Here is a 17583-nt window from a genome sequence, read left to right as displayed (position 1 = left end):
GTATAACTGAACTCAATCAGAAATAATGAAAGTTAACTGTGGGCATCAATACCTTTGTCTTCTAACTCAATGAGGTACTTCAAAGTACCTTATCCCACCTCTAAGAAATGCACTTACATTTACGTTGAGTTACCTAATGTGACTGAGCCTGGTGCTGTACTGGCCAGGCCTTCCTTTGCTGAAGAACTTGTTGCTCTTTAGCTGTTGGCAGATATCCATAAGCTGGCTGCCCTTCCAAGGATTGCCTCAGTTACAGAGCAGCCTTGTCCAAGGACACACCCCTTTACAGGCAGCCCACAACCAAAAACTGATCAGAAAAAAAATATAGCAGCCTGTTCATTGCAATTCAACTTGAGAAAATGCTGAAGGGTCATTCTAGCTCTAGAAATCTCTATGGGATTCGCTGAAGCTGTGTTTGGGTCTCCATGGAAGCTCAACTTCTTTCTCTTCCCTGTCTGCTTCCTTCCCCTACCTCAAGAGGTGTTGATGCTAAGGATGCACCTTAATTAACATAATGAGCTCTTAATTTCATCTCCGAATCTGTATCCCAGGAACCTTAATCTTTGCCATGTAGGCTCCTACACAGCCCATTTTGGGAGAATCATGTCTGCATTTTATGCAGACATCCAATCAGTCAAGTGCTTGATTAAATGGGTACAAGGTATAAATTTATATCCATAGGAAAATGAGAAAAGAATACCTGCACCTGTCTTGGTAGAATATATAGTTGGAGAGAGAGCATAAATATATGAAAAGGTAACTCATTATATAATAAATGATAAGTATCAAATGGCTACATGGCATTGGGGTTTATCAGAAGGGATGACTGGTTTTAGGACAAACTAGTTGCGTTGGTTCTTTGAGGAGCAGTAGGGTTATAGTAACATACTGTTATCTGCAGGCTGCTCTTCTATGAAAGTCAACTCTTTCGTACATACTAGAGTCTTCATCCTAGAAATGAGATTGATTCTGAATAGCCTTCCAGCTGTTCTGTACCTCATGATGAAACTGCCAGAAAATTCACGATGGCATTCAAACTCCAAAGCACTGACACATAGAGAGGGTGCCTTGCCCTTCTTCTGGCCGAGCTGGTTTGCAGAGTTGGCCCTGCCAATACAAATCCCCAAAGCTCGGTCTTGCTCTCACCTGTCTTGACCTTGCTTTTCTTGGCATCTTCATTGTCTCCATTTCTACTTCTAATTTCTCATCTCCATTTTGTCCCTCTAGATTCCATCAATTCCCTTTCATCTCCCATCTCCTGTGTAGAACTAACAGAGTCTGCTCTTCCTTTTTGCAAAATCACAGTCCAACATGGAGGCCATGGTTAAGTCATTTAATCTAATTCATCTTCAGTAGTCTCATTTACAAAATGAGGATACTAATTCCTAGCTCCTGTGGATTAGAATGAGAATGATTAATGAACTGACTTGAAACCAAGAGTCTCCTAGGAAGAAGTAAAAACAAAACATAAAAATAAAATCCTTGCAAAATCCATTACACCATTACATATATTTACTGTATACCAAGCACTGTGTAAAGTGTTATATCATAATATGTAACTCTCCAGTAGAACTTCCAAGGAACTCTGACAAAAAGTTGTGCCACTTGGGACTTCAAATGTGATTTATTTTTGGTTCTCTGACTCCATTCCAGATGTAATCTGAAACAACTTCCTGTCTGTTCTTGCACGGGATCTCTTTCCTTTCTTCTTTTTTATCAATCCTACCCCATCCTAAGTTAAGCCTTAGCAATTCATAACTCCACTAAAATGCTGCCTAATTGATTTTCGTAACTCTGATTGAATGTATCTGCATAATTCCCCTGCCCCCTCAGGCTTGGAGCCAGATGGAGAATAGCTTCAGGTAGGCAGTATCCTATCTGCTAGGATGGGTCTCTTGTTATCCACAGTAGGGATAATAGCAACAAGACCTGAAGTGGTATCCTGGAGCAAGGCCATCATGAAAGCTGTGATACAAAACAGGATTGCTAATCTGAGGAGGACATAAAGCATAGTACATGAGCCAATACTAAATCAAAACAGAGCATAAATAAGGACAACTAATAAACATGCCATATCTAAGCACATATGAAAAGGTTAAGTGGGAACATTTTTTTTTGAGACAGAGTTTTGCTCTTGTTGCCCCAGGGGAAGTGCAATGGCATAATCTTGGCTCACCTCAATCTTGGCCTCCCAGGTTTAAGCGATTCTCCTGCTTCAGCTTCCATGCGCCACCATGCCTGGCTAATTTTTGTATTTTTAGTAGAGATAGGGTTTCTCCATGTTGGTCTCAAACTCCCAACCTCAGGTGATCTGCCCGCCTCAACCTTCCAAAGTACTGGGATTATAGGCATGAGCCACCGCACCCGGCTGGGAACTATTTTTAAAGTGGAGAATATATGACTTTTTAGATACTTGCAAAATCATGCAACCATTATCACAACCTAATTCCAGCACATTTTTTATCAATACAAGAAAAAAAAACATTTCATCAGCAGTTACTCCCTACGTCCCGCTGGCCCCAGCTCTGGCTACCACTACTCTACTTTCTGTCTCTATACATTTGCCTATACTGGACAATGTGCTTCAACCTCTGGTTGGCATTGTTCTTCTGCATGTATTGAAAGACACTGAAATGCAGTACATTCTTTCCTGTACACCTCCATCGATAATTTGCATCATGTGTCACTCTGATTTTGCTATGCCTTTCATCAAGATGTTAACACCCTCTTCTCTTCCCTTCCCTTCCCTTCTCTTCCCTTCCCCTTACACAACCATTTCCACTGCTCCTTTGTTTGAAGTTAAGATGCTTATCCTAAATTTCATCTAACAATTTTGCACCCCCCTACTTCCACATGTGCCCTTAAATAGGAATCCAAAGTTTGCATGTTATTTAAGACTAGACCTAATGCCACCTCCTCCGCTGTTTTTCCTTAGATCAATCCAAGAAGTTAGCTCGTTTTCTCTTATGACCTCCAGCTCCTGGAGGACTGCACCATTCCTTGGTGGATACAAATATGCACTCCTCTGCTGTAGTTATTTCTCCTTCTTGACTGTAAGTTCCTTGATTAGTGGTACTATGTTTCTATCTCACCCACAGTGCTGGCACATTGTGAGTGCTTGTCAAATAAATATATGAATAAAAAAGAAATTGCATGAAATACCCAAAGTAACCCCAACTTAGATAACTGTTACATAGAATTCTGAAATTAAAGGCCAAAATAATACTGATTACCATATAACAAATACAGTAATTTGACTAGATGCTTCTAAACTTTGCATACAATAAAATGTTTTAGTGGGCATTATAAGTTGTTGGAATACACTTAAAGATACTTAAATTGATGGGAAACTTGTAACTTAAAAACAATATGATTATTAATTGCCCAGTGACTTCAAATTGTTATTCTACCGAGATTCAGATTTTGATAAAAATTTGTAATGAAGAGTCTGTATTCAATAGCTTCTCCCTTCTTTTTAAGCTGTCTTCTTCAATCTCTCCATTCTATTTCCCTTTTGTAAAAATGATAATAAATTGCCATAATAATTATTCCTATACACACAGAGAGATCCACCTTATAACCTTCATTTTTCTCAATACAATTTGTCAGCCTGTCTTCCCAGCCAGTGTGCTTTGAAAGTGTCAGGTTCACTCGAACAGGTTTCGTTCTTTTGACATACATCGTAAAACGTCATTAATTTATTGTGCAAACATGTAATGGAAATCCTGCCTTGTGTGAAGCACAGTGTTATAAAAAATTTATATGCTAAGGCCTCTGTCTTTATGGTTCACATGGTTTTGCAGTGGATCAAGATGCCTAAACACAAGTTAAAAAGAGATACATGCAGAAAAGAGGCTTAGATAAAGTGTCTGTGAGTTCAGAAAGTGTTTGGATGGTTAAAAGATTGAGCTGTAATAAAACTGTCTTTTGACATGCTTGCTTTTATCTGATGGCCCCTATGAATCTGATCGTTTTTCCTTTTTGGTCTGTCTGCTAGAAATTTCAGAACCATTTTTTGTGGTCCACCTTTATCTGTAGTATAATTTGACCTACAATATAAATTTCATGCATAGATGGAAACCTGTACTTTTCCTTATTTTACCACTTTAATTTTTTCTTTGTCTACGTTTTGGGTTGTATTTTATTTTTACTTTTGTTTTATGTATTTCTTCAGGCTAAGTAAAACACATGTATATATATTTTTAACGACGCGAAACATAAGTACTGACTAAAAATAATTCTGAAAAAGGCACATTAAAGAGAGCTATAAAATCACTTGACTGCTTGACTCTCTTCACTCTGAGAGAGAGAGAGAGAGAGAAAGAGAGAGAGTATGACTGGGCAATTTATAAAAGAAAGAGTACAAAAGCAAGTTTAATGGAGTAACAGTTCCATATGGATGGGGAGGCCTAACAATCATGGTGGAAGGTGAAAGGCATGTCTCAAGTGGCGGCAGACAAAAAAAGAGAACTTGTGCAAGAAAACTCCCTTTTATAAAACCATCAGATCTCATGAGACTTATTCACTGTCATTAGACTAGCAAAGAAAAGGCCCAACCCCATGATTCAATTACCTCCCCCTGAGTCCCTCCCATGGGAGTTGTGGGAGCTATAATTCAAGGTAAGATTTGGGAGGGGAAACAGCCAAACCATGTCGTTAATTTTGTGTAAATTTAAGGGGTACAAGAGCAGTTTTGTTACCTGTATATATTCTGTAATGGTGAAGACTGGGCTTTTAGTGTAACCACCACCTGAAAAATATACATTGTACACATTAAATAATGTCTCATCCATCACCCTTTTTTCATGCTCCCACCCTTCCAAGTCTCCAATGTCTATTATTCCACACTCTGTGTCCATGTGGACCTATTATTTAGCTTCCACTTACAAGTGAGAGCGTGCAATACATGTCTGACTTATTTCACTTAAGATAATGGTCCGCGGTTCTATCCATGGTACTGCAAAAGACATGATTTCATTCTTCGTATGGCTAAACAGCCATTGTGTATATGTACCATATTTTCTTTATTTCCTTTTCCTCTCTTTCCTTCCTTCCTTCCTTCTTTCTCTCTTTCTCTCTCTCTCTCTCTCTCTCTCTCTCTCTCTCTCTCTCTTTCTGAGATGACATCTCATTATGTTGCCCAGCTTGGTCTTGAACTTTTGAGCTCAATCAATCCTCCCACCTTGGCCTCATAAACTGCTAGGATTACAGGTATGAACCTTCATGCCCAGCCCCACATTTTCTTTATCATCAGTTTTATTTTATTGTGGTGGTTAATCTTGAGTGTCAATTTGATTGAAGGATGCTAATTATTGTTCCTGGGTGTGTCTGTGAGGGTGTTGCCAAAGGAGATTAACATTTGAGTCAGAGGACTGGGAAAGGCAGACTTATCCTCAATCTGGGTGGGTACCATCTAATCAGCTGCCAGTGTGGCTAGGATACAAGCAGGGAGAGGAAACTGGAAGTACTAGACTGGCTGAGTCTTCTGGCCTCCACCTTTCTTTCATGCTAGATTCTTCCTGCCCTCAAATGAAGATTCCAAGTTCTTCAGCTTTTGGACTCTCGGACTTACACCAGTGATTTGCCAGGGACTATCAGGTCTTCCGCCCAGAGACTGAAGGTTGCACTACTGGCTTTCCTACTGATGAGGTTGTGGGACTTGCACTGGCTTCCTGGCTCCTCAGCTTGCAGATGGCCTGTTGTGAGACTTCACGTTGTGATTGTGTGAGTCAATTCTCCTAATAAACTCCCTTTCATATATTCATCTATTCTATTAGTTCTGTCCCTTAAGAGAATTGACTGATACGGTTATCTGTCTTCTGTTGATGGATTTAGGCTGATTCCATACCTTTGTTATTGTGAATAGTGCTTCAATAAACATACAAGTGCAGGTATCTTTTTGATATCATGACTTCTTTTCCTTTGGGTAGATACCTGGTAGTGGGATTACTGTATATAATGGTAGTTACATTTTTGGTTCTTTGAGAAATCTCCATACTGTTTTCCATAGAAGCTGTACTAATTTGTATTCATTAAAATGATCATACTGCCCAAACCGATCCACAGATTCAATGCAGTTTCTATATAAATGCCAACATCATTTTTTTTTTACAGAATTAAGGAAAAAAAAATCCCAAAATTGATATGAAAACATAAAATAGCTTGAATGAACAATTATTTTTTCTGTCATCATATCATTCAGCTGAAGATTTCAAAAGTTGCTAATTAGAAAATACTTTTATAGCTCTATTCATGGTGTGCTGATTCAGATAGCCTAATTTGAGTTGTTTGGTGTAATCATAAAGATATGTTTGAATGAAAAGCAAAATAACCAATTATAGGACATGAAAACACTAAATATGCTATCTATGCTTACTTCATTCCAGCACTCAAATACTAATCTGTATAAAGTTAAATTAATCAACAAAAAGGTAATCTATGTAAAAGGACAAGGTATAGGTGTAACTTACATTAATGTCTCTTGGGTGAATCACTGAGTGAACAATGTTTTCTGAGCCCACATTAGAATTTAGACTACAGTGGCTAGATGTTTTGCCTATATTCTTCAATTTGATTCTCAGATCAGTCTTAAAGGCATATATTATTCTTCTAATCTTAGAGAGACTAAATTGGCTTATAGCAAAGTTTATAATAGGAAATAATCCCTGTTCTCAATGTTTTGCATGAGTTAATTCTTTAATCCTTTCATAAAACCAATGTGGTCAGATTTATTTATTTTTATTCTCATTTTATAAATGAAGAAATAAGGAACAGGGATGTTACATAAATCGCCCCAGGCTATACAGTTAGTCATGAAGCCAGATTCAAACCCCAGCAGTATGATCCAGAGTGTTTACCCTGAGCAAAGTAATTTCCCCAAACTGATTTTATTAAACAAATGGCAGACATTCATGTTTGACACTAAAATTTATACCATGCTGTCTTAGAATTCAGTTCAAACTGCATACCTACCGTCTAAATCTTTTCTGCTGGTTTCAGACAGAATGCATTACCTCTTCTCCTGGGTTTCCCTAGAGATAGGTAAGAAAATAGATGAGATAGAGAGATAGTTATAAAAAATAAAATAAATACAAATGTAGATAAACAGCACTTTCTATATTTTCTTTTAATATGTGTATGTACCTTTTTAAAATAAGATTTCCTTAAATGTGGGGATTACTTAATAATGAAATCTCTCTTTTAAAATTAAATATATCTTCAAAACTGCATTATCTGCACATGTACCCCAGAACTTAAAGTATAATAAATTTGAAAAAAAAATAAAAATAAAAAATATAAATAAGTCAATGAGTGAATAAAATTAAAACTTCACAACATATACATTTGACCCATTAAAATTTCATCAGTGCCTGAAATCCTGCAATAAAAGATTTGTCATTTTGGCTTAAATCCTTTTGTCCCTTTGAAGGAAAAGATTCTCACAAGGATTGCAGTATCAGTTCCTATCTGTTTTTAATGTTTTAATATAAACACATTTACTAGGCCTTTTCCTGAGAATAATTTTGATGATGCAAAATACAGACAGAACAAGAACACACTATATCTTTTATAAGGTCACCAGAGATAACCATAGAAGGGAGTTAGGGACAATTGAGGTGGATGCCAGAAAATTAATTTTGAAGACTAGAACTTTTGGGAGGAAATCTTGACTTTATTAACATTGTCAAATCTTATCCAAAGAAATATCATCTACAAATAAAATTCTTCTCTGAGTAAGAAAAGTAAGGAATAACAAATTTGGGAGTGTTAGGTAGGTTAAAGTCAACAGATTCATAAGATTTCAAATTGTTATAACCTGTACTGTCCAAATGTAGCCTGGGCAAGAGAAGCAGCTGTGGGCACTTGAAAAGAAAATCTTACCTGTGTCCCAACAAATTTCGTTAGAATCTCTATATGATAAAAAAATAAAAATACTCCCCCATGTGATTCTAACATAAGAAGTTTGGTGACAGAAGGCAGATCTATGTTTACACACCAATATTTTAGACTGAGCATCATCAACCTCTTATTGATAGTCTATCCAACATGGGCTGGGGGTGGACTAGTTCTTCAAATTTTTCTCCAACCTTCTAATGTCAATTTCAAGCCATCAAGACCCATGGTAGTGGTAGTGTTGTTAGTATATGTGACAGCAGGGCCAGCTTCATGGCATGCAACCTGTGCACTCACATAGACCCACAGTCAAAAAGGTCCTGTGCATGGTCTAATGATCTGCTGTCACTTTTTTTTTGGAATTCTAAATAATTTTAACAAAGGCCCTCACCCTCATTTTTTTTTTTGCATTAGGACTCATAATTATATTATCCATCTAGGGTGAAACTCGTTAAAGGGAATGGGAGATAAGTGGAACATTGGTGGACAATAATCATTAGCAAATTTTTGATCCAATTAATTGGATGAATAATATAGTCACTAGTTAGGTGACTTATCCAGAAGATTCTTGAACAAGTCAATTTATTTATCAGGCTTTATCTTGATCTTTAAAAAGAAAAGACAATATTGGAGTAGATGGTCCTTAATGCCCTACCCAGTTCTAGTACTGTGGCAGAAATTGCTGTATGTTCAACAAAACCGGTTTTCTTTTATTCCTTGACACACAGCAAGACTGCATGTTCCAGGTTCCCTTGCAGATAAGTGTTGCCATGTGTATTAATTCACTGAGGCTGCTATAACGAAGTATCACAAACTGATACTGTGTTATGCAGGAGAAGTTTATTTTCTCACAATTTTGGACACTAGATTTCTGAGACCAAGATACTGGAAGAGCTGGTTGGTTTCTTGAGGTCTCTCTTCTTGGCTTGTAGATGGCTGACTTCTACCTGTGCCTTCACATTGTCTTTCCTCTGTACCCATCTGTGTCCAAATTTCTTCTTCTTATCAGGAGATGAGTTATATTGAATTAGATTCCATACTAATAACTTCTATTTTAGCTAATTACCTCTTTACAGGCCTTATCTGCAAGTGCTATATGGTCACATTTTAAAGTACTAGGAGTTAGGACTTCAACGTATAAGCCTGGGGGAATAAAAGTCAACACAATACATTATAATCCAATCTTAGCCAAAAGGCTGAGAAGAGATGACAATACATTATATAATGGAGTTTTGACCAACATAAAACATAGGCAGAAGTCACAGATACCACTTTCAGTTCAGTTCTACATATATATTAAATACACTGTTCTTTCCTTTAATTTCTTTTTGCCTTTCCAGATGACAAGGATAGAGACCACCTTCTGTGCAATCTTGGAAGCCATGGGGTAAAGCCACACAATGGAAGGATCCTGGATCCCTGAGTCACTACTTGGAGAAGAGCCACTCTACCAGAAATGTCCACATAGGAATATGATATGAAGAAGAAAACGTAATTATTGTTTTAGGCTCTGCAATTTGGGGGTTTATCTCTTATAATAACTAGTACTATTATAACTAAAATAATCAAGGAGGATTCAGAGAAATCAAGGTATCATATTTGCTTTGCCTCAGGTAAGCAATTACTAGTTAATAAGCATCTATCAGTGTTCTGATTTGTGCTCGGTGATTTAAATTATAAAGAAATAAAAAGCACAGTGTCTGATTTCAATATTGCTAGTAGACACCACTAAATGCTGAAGTGCAGAGAAGTACCTCTATTTGACAGTTTTTTTTTAAATAGTTGATCTATGAAGGCTGAAGGATGAGCCATGAAAGGCTTCTTTTGATGAATTGAACTTTGACCTTCAAGGAAGCCTGAGAGGTATTTAGATAAGTGATAAGTATCCCAGCAGGGAGGATGATCATGAGCAGAAAGTCAAGGAAAAAAAAAAAAGCCAGGCATCAGTGAGAAAATGTGAAAATTCCGCCCAACAGAAGCAGAGAATCCTGCTGAGGAGTGCTGGGTAATAAAGAAAAGCACCGTGCCCCAGCCAGACTCAGGACAGCCTAGGGAGCTAGATAATTATTTTAAGCTGGTTTATTTCAGTACAATCCAGCCTCCAACTTGATTGGGAAAACCCGTCAGAAAATTCTTGTGTCTGTTTCTTCGAACTTTTACTTGGTATCTTCTTTCCTTAAGCACTTCTTTTCTAGAGTCTGTGAACAGACACTAAGAGAAAGTCATAAGGCACGTCCCCCTTTCCCCCTCCCAAGATGGCTTGTTACCTCACTTGTCTTTTGTTTTTATTATTTTTATTCTACTGTAAGTCTAGTTTCTCACTCACATTTTATCTTAAGGGTTTTACAAAACTTTTCCTTACTAGAAATGAATCCCTCCCTTTACTCATAGATAATGTAACAGGGATTAATTTTGAATTCTTAAATAAAATATTATCATCATCATCATCATCACTCCTACCTTCCATTGGTTGCTGCTTTAACTCTCTTGCTTCCCTCTTCTGTGTGCCATTTGTTAGAAGACTCCAGCTAGCATTTCCTACAGCACTCAGTAATGCCACAGTAATAGTTTTTCCATTGAAAATACCACAAGTACAATATTTCCAATGGAAAAACCACAAAAACAGTGTTTCCACTGAGCATACCACAAGAAGAGTGCTTTTGTGGTATCTAAATTTTGAGATGAACTCGTAATGCTCATCTTGGATTCATTATAACTACAGCCCCTACTCTCTGGAAAGCACTGAAACAGGGATGGAATTTTTATTTGTAGTTAAAAAAATTCAATAAAAATAAAAGCTAGAGGATGCCAAGACAATTTTGCACTTGCTTATGTGAGTAAAATATAAATAGATTTAGCAAGTAAAAAAATGGGGAAAAAACTTTATAAAAATGTGCAGAGAGGCTTACCAGCTGGCAAAGCAAGGATATGTGTATGTGTGTGTGCGTGTGAGAGATAACATTTAAAACAGCTCAGCAGCTGGGAAAGCAACAACCTGTAAAAACACTTAACATTTACAGCCACTCAGTGGCTGGAAAACCAACTTCTCATAAAATCGATTTAACATTTTTGTCGCTGGTGAAGACATTTAATGCATGCATGTTTATATATCTCTGTTTATACTGCAGCCCCATGGACTTCAGTGAATTTTAACAGTCATAAACTGGAAGAGAACATTTGAAACCACGGAGGGCAGATAATATTTTTGCACCACTGACCATAACAATTATTGTCAACACATATAGAATTCTTTTAGATACGTTGGTAAGTGTGCCTAGAGTCCAATCAATTATACTCTCTTCATTAACTTGTGTATTTGTACCATCTCACTGATCTGTAGTGCCCTACTTTAAAAAGTCATTTAAAAATTTTTTCATTTGGAAGCATTCTCTTATTTTCCAGGAGTTTAAGAGTAAGCCTCTTAGATACTGATCTGCCTGCAGTTTGGCAAACAAAGTTATCTGTCAGGATAGTCCAATTTTTTCATTTCCCTTGTTATATCTTAAATCAATTCAGTAGAAGAATTGCAATCTTCAGTAGAAGATTACAATTTTCTGTTTTTTTTTCTTTCAGTTGATTTGGTTTAGTTTTGTTTCGTCTTTGGTTAGTTCCAGGTAATGAATTCACTTACCAACTGGTCAAAGAGAATTCCTTTTTTAGTTGGAGGTTGGGGGTGGATAATTTTTAAAAATAAATGGGATTTTTAAAAGTGTTCTTAAAATTTCTAAAGTTAATAATCCACTGAAAAGATGCTAAAATACTAACACGTAGCCCACTACTTTAATGAAATGTGACCCTGGAGATGGAAAAGTCACAACATCTTGAACACTCAAGATTCTATTTTTAGAATGTATATCATCATACCTGTTATTTACCCACCCCTCCAGACTGTTCTGAGACTCAATGGTATAATATGTAGAAATATGTTCAGTTGATTGATGGTAAAGTACTAGCCATAAAATATTATTGTAAAAATTAATAATAGAACTCTAACTCTCAAGCTTCATACATTGAAAACTTAGTACATTTTTAATAAAGCTTAACTGAAATTATAATTATGCATATTTTTCTAGACTCCCATTAAGCGATCATTTTTGTATCCATTTGGAGGATGAAAGTTAGAGAAACTGGAAAATGAAGAGACAGATAATATATTAGGTTGTTGCAAACATAATTACAGGTTTTGCCATATTAAAAGTAATGGCAAAACTCACAATTACGTCTTCACCAACCTAATACATGAACATAAAATGATTCACTCTGAATCCAGGAGAGCATTTTCATCTGCTTCCTTCTCCAATCAGAGCCCACCCTGTCCACATGGAAAATTGCTCATTAACCCATTTGACAAGTAATTCATTTAACTTAAAGTTTAAATCTTTTTTGCAGTTTGAAGAAAAGACTTATGTTTATTTGCATCAGTGTTTTCTAAAAGCAACACTGAGAGGAGTTAGATACTACACTATTGTAATATTTCACTATGGTGGAGCAAATATGATGGAGCTGCTGCTGCTGTTCCTCCCTCCTCCTCCTCCTCCTCCTCCTCCCCTCCTCCTTCTCCTCCTCCTCCTCCTCCCCCTCCTCCTCCTGCTCCTCCTCCTTCTCTCCTTCTCCTCCCCCTCCTCCTCCTGCTCCTCCTCCTCCTTCTCTCCTTCTCCTCCTCCTCCTTCTCCTTCTCCTCTTTCTCCTTCTCCTTCTCCTTCTCCTTCTCCTTCTTTCCTCCTCCTTTTCCTCTTTCTCCTTCTCCTTCTTCCAAGGATAGAACTAGACCAGAAAAAAAAAAAAAAAAAAAAACAATGGTCTGCACACACCTTTCTCCTACAACACATGGAATAAAACCCAAATGACATTGTTATATTTAGTGTCATGATCTTCCCCTGAAAATGAATAGTAAACCCTTAACAGATAAATAGACAAAGAATTGAGAGAATTGAAATTTCAATTCTAAGAATTCCATGAATTTCTAGGCCGCTGATTTGTCCAGATTAAAAAATAATAAAAACTCAGGCCGGGTGCAGTGGTTCACGCCTGTAATCCCAGCACTTTGGGAGGCCAAGGTGGGTGAATCACGAGGTCAAGAGATCGAGACCATCCTAGTCAACATAGTGAAACCCCGTCTCTACTAAAAATACAAAAAAATAGCTGGGCGTGGTGGCGCATGCCTGTAATCCCAGCTACTCAGGAGGCTGAGGCAGGAGAATTGCCTGAATCCAGGAAGCGGAGGTTGCAGTGAGCCGAGAACGCGCCATTGCACTCCAGCCTGAGTAACAAGAGAGAAACTCTGTCTCAAATAAATAAATAAATAAATAAATAATAACTCATTAATGTTTAAAATATAATAGATATTAAGTCTAAAACCTCTAATTCTAGCCAGGTATGTCCAAATCCATCCCTGTTTCATTGGCTTTATAACTGAATTAGGTTCAAATGGTACTACAAATAAAATATGAAAAGGAAAATAAACGTTGTAAAATGTTAGAGTTTTGGTGACTCTTTCTCCATAGAAGCCTTAATCAATTCTAATAGAGTGGAAATAAAACCAAGATTTGGGGATGGCTGTTATTGAACTTGTCCATAACTTCATAAAGATACATATTGTGTGTTCAAGAACAGGAATTCAGTTAAATATCTTATCAAGAAAAGAGCAAACATTAATTCCTTAGTGGTGAAGCCTGGATATTTCAAACTCATAGAAAACAATGACAAAAAGAATAATGTTTTAAAAAGTTTAAACTGGGAGGGTGTGAACTAGTGCCACAAAAAGTCTTAACTAATGCCTGGGTTTTAGGTCCCTAGGCAGAGTTTCCACTGGGCCCAAACTGCTGTCCTTTCCTCCCTCCCTGGCGATATCCAAATAGTGCAGGTTAACTACAGACCCTGGCACTGAGCAGTCATCCTTCCTGTGCATAAGCGGCAAGACCTTTGATAATAAAGAGACATCCAGCCCTGTGTGGTGGCTCACACCTGTAATCCTAGCACTTTGGGAGTCCGAGGTGGGCAGATCACTTGAGGTCAGGAGTTTGAGACCAACCTGGCCAACATGGTGAAACCCAGTCTCCATTGAAAAAAAAAATACAAAAATTAGCTTGAAACCAGTTGAACCTAGGAGGCTAAGGTTGGAGTGAGCTCAGATTGTGCCACTGCCTCCAGCCTGGGCAACAGAGTGAGACTCTGTCTTACAAAAAAAAAAAAAAAAAAGAAGAGACATTCAAAGCTCAAAAATTGTAAGCAAGAAAAATCAAGAGCTGCCATGGCAGAATCAGAAGGAAATGAGAACAGAGAATCAGTAATGCAACTGGCCCTGGCTTCTCCCCATTCCACTGCTACTAAAGTCAAAGAGATCTGCCTTTAGACACATGAATGCATTAGGTAATGGGTTAATTATACTTAGGCTTCCCAGATAGATATTACAAAACAGCATATTCTTAAAGGAGCTAAATTTAAAAGGTAGAGGAATAGGAAGATGGTTATATTCTCTTATTGACTTAAGGAAAAATAAAACTATCATTATAGACAGGATATAAGTAATCCATATTTGCTAATGATTTATAATTATTTTAATATCTTACATTTCAAACTTAAAGCATTCAAAATGTCTAAATGGTGGCCAGTGGTGGTGGCTCATTCCTGTATTCCCAGCATTTTGAGAGGCCAAAGCAGGTGGATCACTTGAGGTCAGGTGTTCAAGACCAGCCTGGTAAACCTGGTGAAACCCCATCTCTACCAAAGATACACACACACACACACACACACGCACACACACACAAATTAGCCTGGTGTGTTTGTGGGTACCTGCAATCCCAGCTACTCAAGAGGCTGGGGAAGGAAAATTGCTTGAACCTAGGAGATGGAGGTTACAGTGAGCTGAGATTGCACCACTGCACTCCATCCTGGGTGACAGAATGAGACTCTGTCTCAAAAATTAAAAAAATAAATATTCTAAATGGTAAATGAAATGTTATGATGTTATTGAACAAAACAGGTAATTTATCCACTTCATGGGTTGTTCTTAATTCATGTATGTTTTTACTACTGGCCAAAAATTTTAAAATAAGTGAAGTGCAGAGATGAAAGCAATTGACAGTATAAAAATATGAGGATAAGAAACAGCAAGAGACTTAAGTAAAGATACATTTGGATCTTGGAGAGAAAAGAAGAACTAAAAGAAGAAGAAAAGGGCAGGGGAGAGCAGAGGAGAAACTTCTGGAAAAAGATACTCTCTTGGCAAGATGAATGGAAAATAAAACTGCAGAATGAAAGACTGCTTAAAGAGCAGTTCCCAATCTTCTGCCAACACAGGCTAATTTGTATTTCTGGAACTAGCAGAAAGGATGTCAGCTGAAGCTCATGTTAGAGTCACCTTGCAGCAAATGTTACACTGCACATGTGCAGTCAGGAGAGAGTGGGACGAATTTAGGTTTCACAGAGTGAAGAATGACTTCAGGAACTCCAAACATCCCATTCCTGAGCTTCGACTTCAGAACATATGCTCTCTCTTTCTAATTGCACATAGGAAATAAAGAGAACAGGGTCTGGGCTGTCAATTAAAATCCAAATTTGGCTCCATGTGAAGAGAAATAGCAACCATTCAGCTGTAAATGCTTCTTTAATGAGGTATGAAGAACTAAGCTTGTCACCAAGAAACCATTTTCAGTGGAGAATTCTAAGAATTAAAAGGTGAACAAGCTATGCACACTTCAGATTACCATTCTCATTCTTCAATCTGTTTTGGTTACTGTGAACAGGAATCAGTTTAGTCTCTTCTTTTTCCTCGTTGTTTTCCATGTCATGATGATGACTGTTAGATTGCAGATCCCTAGAAAGTGACTCTTCCTTTAATCCTTATTTCCTCCTTTTTGCCTTTCCTTATAGCCTTCTTCTTTCTCTGCCCTTTTTTACAGCTTTCTTGTAAACTCCGTTGAAAGTATAGAAAAAACAGTTTGCTGAATTTTCACAAACTAAGCCTGTAAGCATAATCAGCACTCAGATCACAAAATAGGAAATTTATAACACTGCAGAAGGTCTGGATGTCCCCTTCCAGTTATTACCAAAGGTCAACATTGTTCTGAGTTATAATAACCTAGATGAAATTTGCCTACATTTGAATTTCATGGAATGAGAAACATCTAGTCTATTATCTTTTGGGTTTGGCTTCGTTTTGCCTGGCATTATGTTTGTAGGCATAATAGATGTTGCTGCCTGTCACAATAATTTATTCATGCTTATTCATTCTTCATTGTATGGATATACAGCTACTTTATTTATAGACTCTTCCATTAATGAAAATTATCATATACATATACATCTTTTGGATATATACCTAGAGAAATAGAATTGCTGGATTATAAAATATAATTTTCTCAGCTTTAGTAACCATTGGAATGCCCTCTTTGTCAAGTTCTTGTTCAAACTTTATGCTCATTTTTTTTTTGCCCTTTTACTCTCTTAATGGTTTATTTTGAATGAACAGATTTGTAGTTTAATGTAGGTTGATTTATCCACCTTTTCCCTCTTTTATGGTTAAGGAGCTTTTTGGGTCTGATTTTAAAAAGCTTTGCCAACTTGAAGACCACAAAAATACCTTCCTATCTCCTCTTCTAGAAGCTTTATTTAGTTGTAGATTTAGAACTACATTCCACCTAGAATTGACTTTTGCATACAATGTGAGGTAGAAGGTGGAGGAGAGACACCTGCATTCACATAGTTAATTAGCTAGACAGAGAACCGAGACATGACATAACTCCTTACTCCAGGGAATCCTTGCAAACCAATTTCTCTCAAAAAATACTTCCTTTATCTATGAGTACCTCTTCTATCAAGATAATAGATTTCTCACCAGGGCAAGCAACTCCTGTATCAAAAAATCAGTTTCCTTATCTAGACTTACTTCAAGCCTGTCTTTGTGACCACCAATCCTAAACTACTACAAAACTGATTTTTCCTAATCTCAGTCAGTTCCAGGCCTTGAAGGAGGTTACTTAAACCACTTAGGCCCAAATCCAAAGCCTCATATAGTTTTCTCTGACTTTCGTCAAACAGAATCTGATAAACTTTGTTTGCTCAATCAACAGGTTTTGTGGTGGCCTTTTGAGGACTTGACAACAGAGAAGAAAGATGTTTATCTACTTAGAAAACCAAATCAACGTAGGCCTAATAACTGAAAAGGCCACTCTTTCTAAACTCTGCTTCAGTCTCACCTTGGAAAGAAATCAAACAATCATACACGTGTTTTCTTTTTATAGGCTTCTCATTTTGTTCTGTTTGTCTACATAATACCAATACCACACTTTCAAAAATGTTGCAGCATTATTACTCTTAATACCTGAAACTATCCATCCCCAACTTGGTTGTTATTCTTTGAGATTTTCTTGGTTATTATTTGTCCTTTGCATATCCAAATACATTTTGGAATTGGCTTATTAGTTTCCAGAAAGCACCTCAAGTGATTGCAGTCCACCTATTGATCAGTTTAGGATGAATTGTAACCTGTAAACTATTGACTCTTCCAAATATGTATGTACTGATTTAGATTTTCTTTATTTCTCTCCCTAACGTTTTGCAGTTTTCTATATAGGTATTTTATATATTATTCCTAAATATTTTGTTTTGGTTCAATTATAAATGGTATCTTTTTAACTCTATTTTCTTGTTGTATCCAGAGGCCTTGATAAAATAGCTTCTTAAGGTGAA

At 37.1% G+C, this 17583-nt stretch overlaps 1 long non-coding RNA gene across 1 annotated transcript; it reads left to right on the top strand.

Moving 5' to 3' along the window:
* The first annotated feature begins 9223 nt into the window (after nucleotides 1-9223).
* On the top strand, nucleotides 9224-17298 carry LOC103793352 (uncharacterized). Its single transcript, XR_004742673.3, has 3 exons — nucleotides 9224-9384; nucleotides 11022-11157; nucleotides 16965-17298. It is a non-coding gene; the product is annotated as an uncharacterized LOC103793352 (long non-coding RNA).
* The last annotated feature ends 285 nt before the right edge of the window (nucleotides 17299-17583 follow it).

The sequence above is a fragment of the Callithrix jacchus genome, chromosome 5 (genome assembly GCF_049354715.1).
Source record: "Callithrix jacchus isolate 240 chromosome 5, calJac240_pri, whole genome shotgun sequence".
In the NCBI taxonomy this organism is placed as follows: Eukaryota; Metazoa; Chordata; class Mammalia; order Primates; family Cebidae; genus Callithrix; species Callithrix jacchus.
The sequence above is the reverse complement of the archived record's forward strand: the minus strand, read 5'-3'. Positions and strand labels throughout refer to the sequence as shown.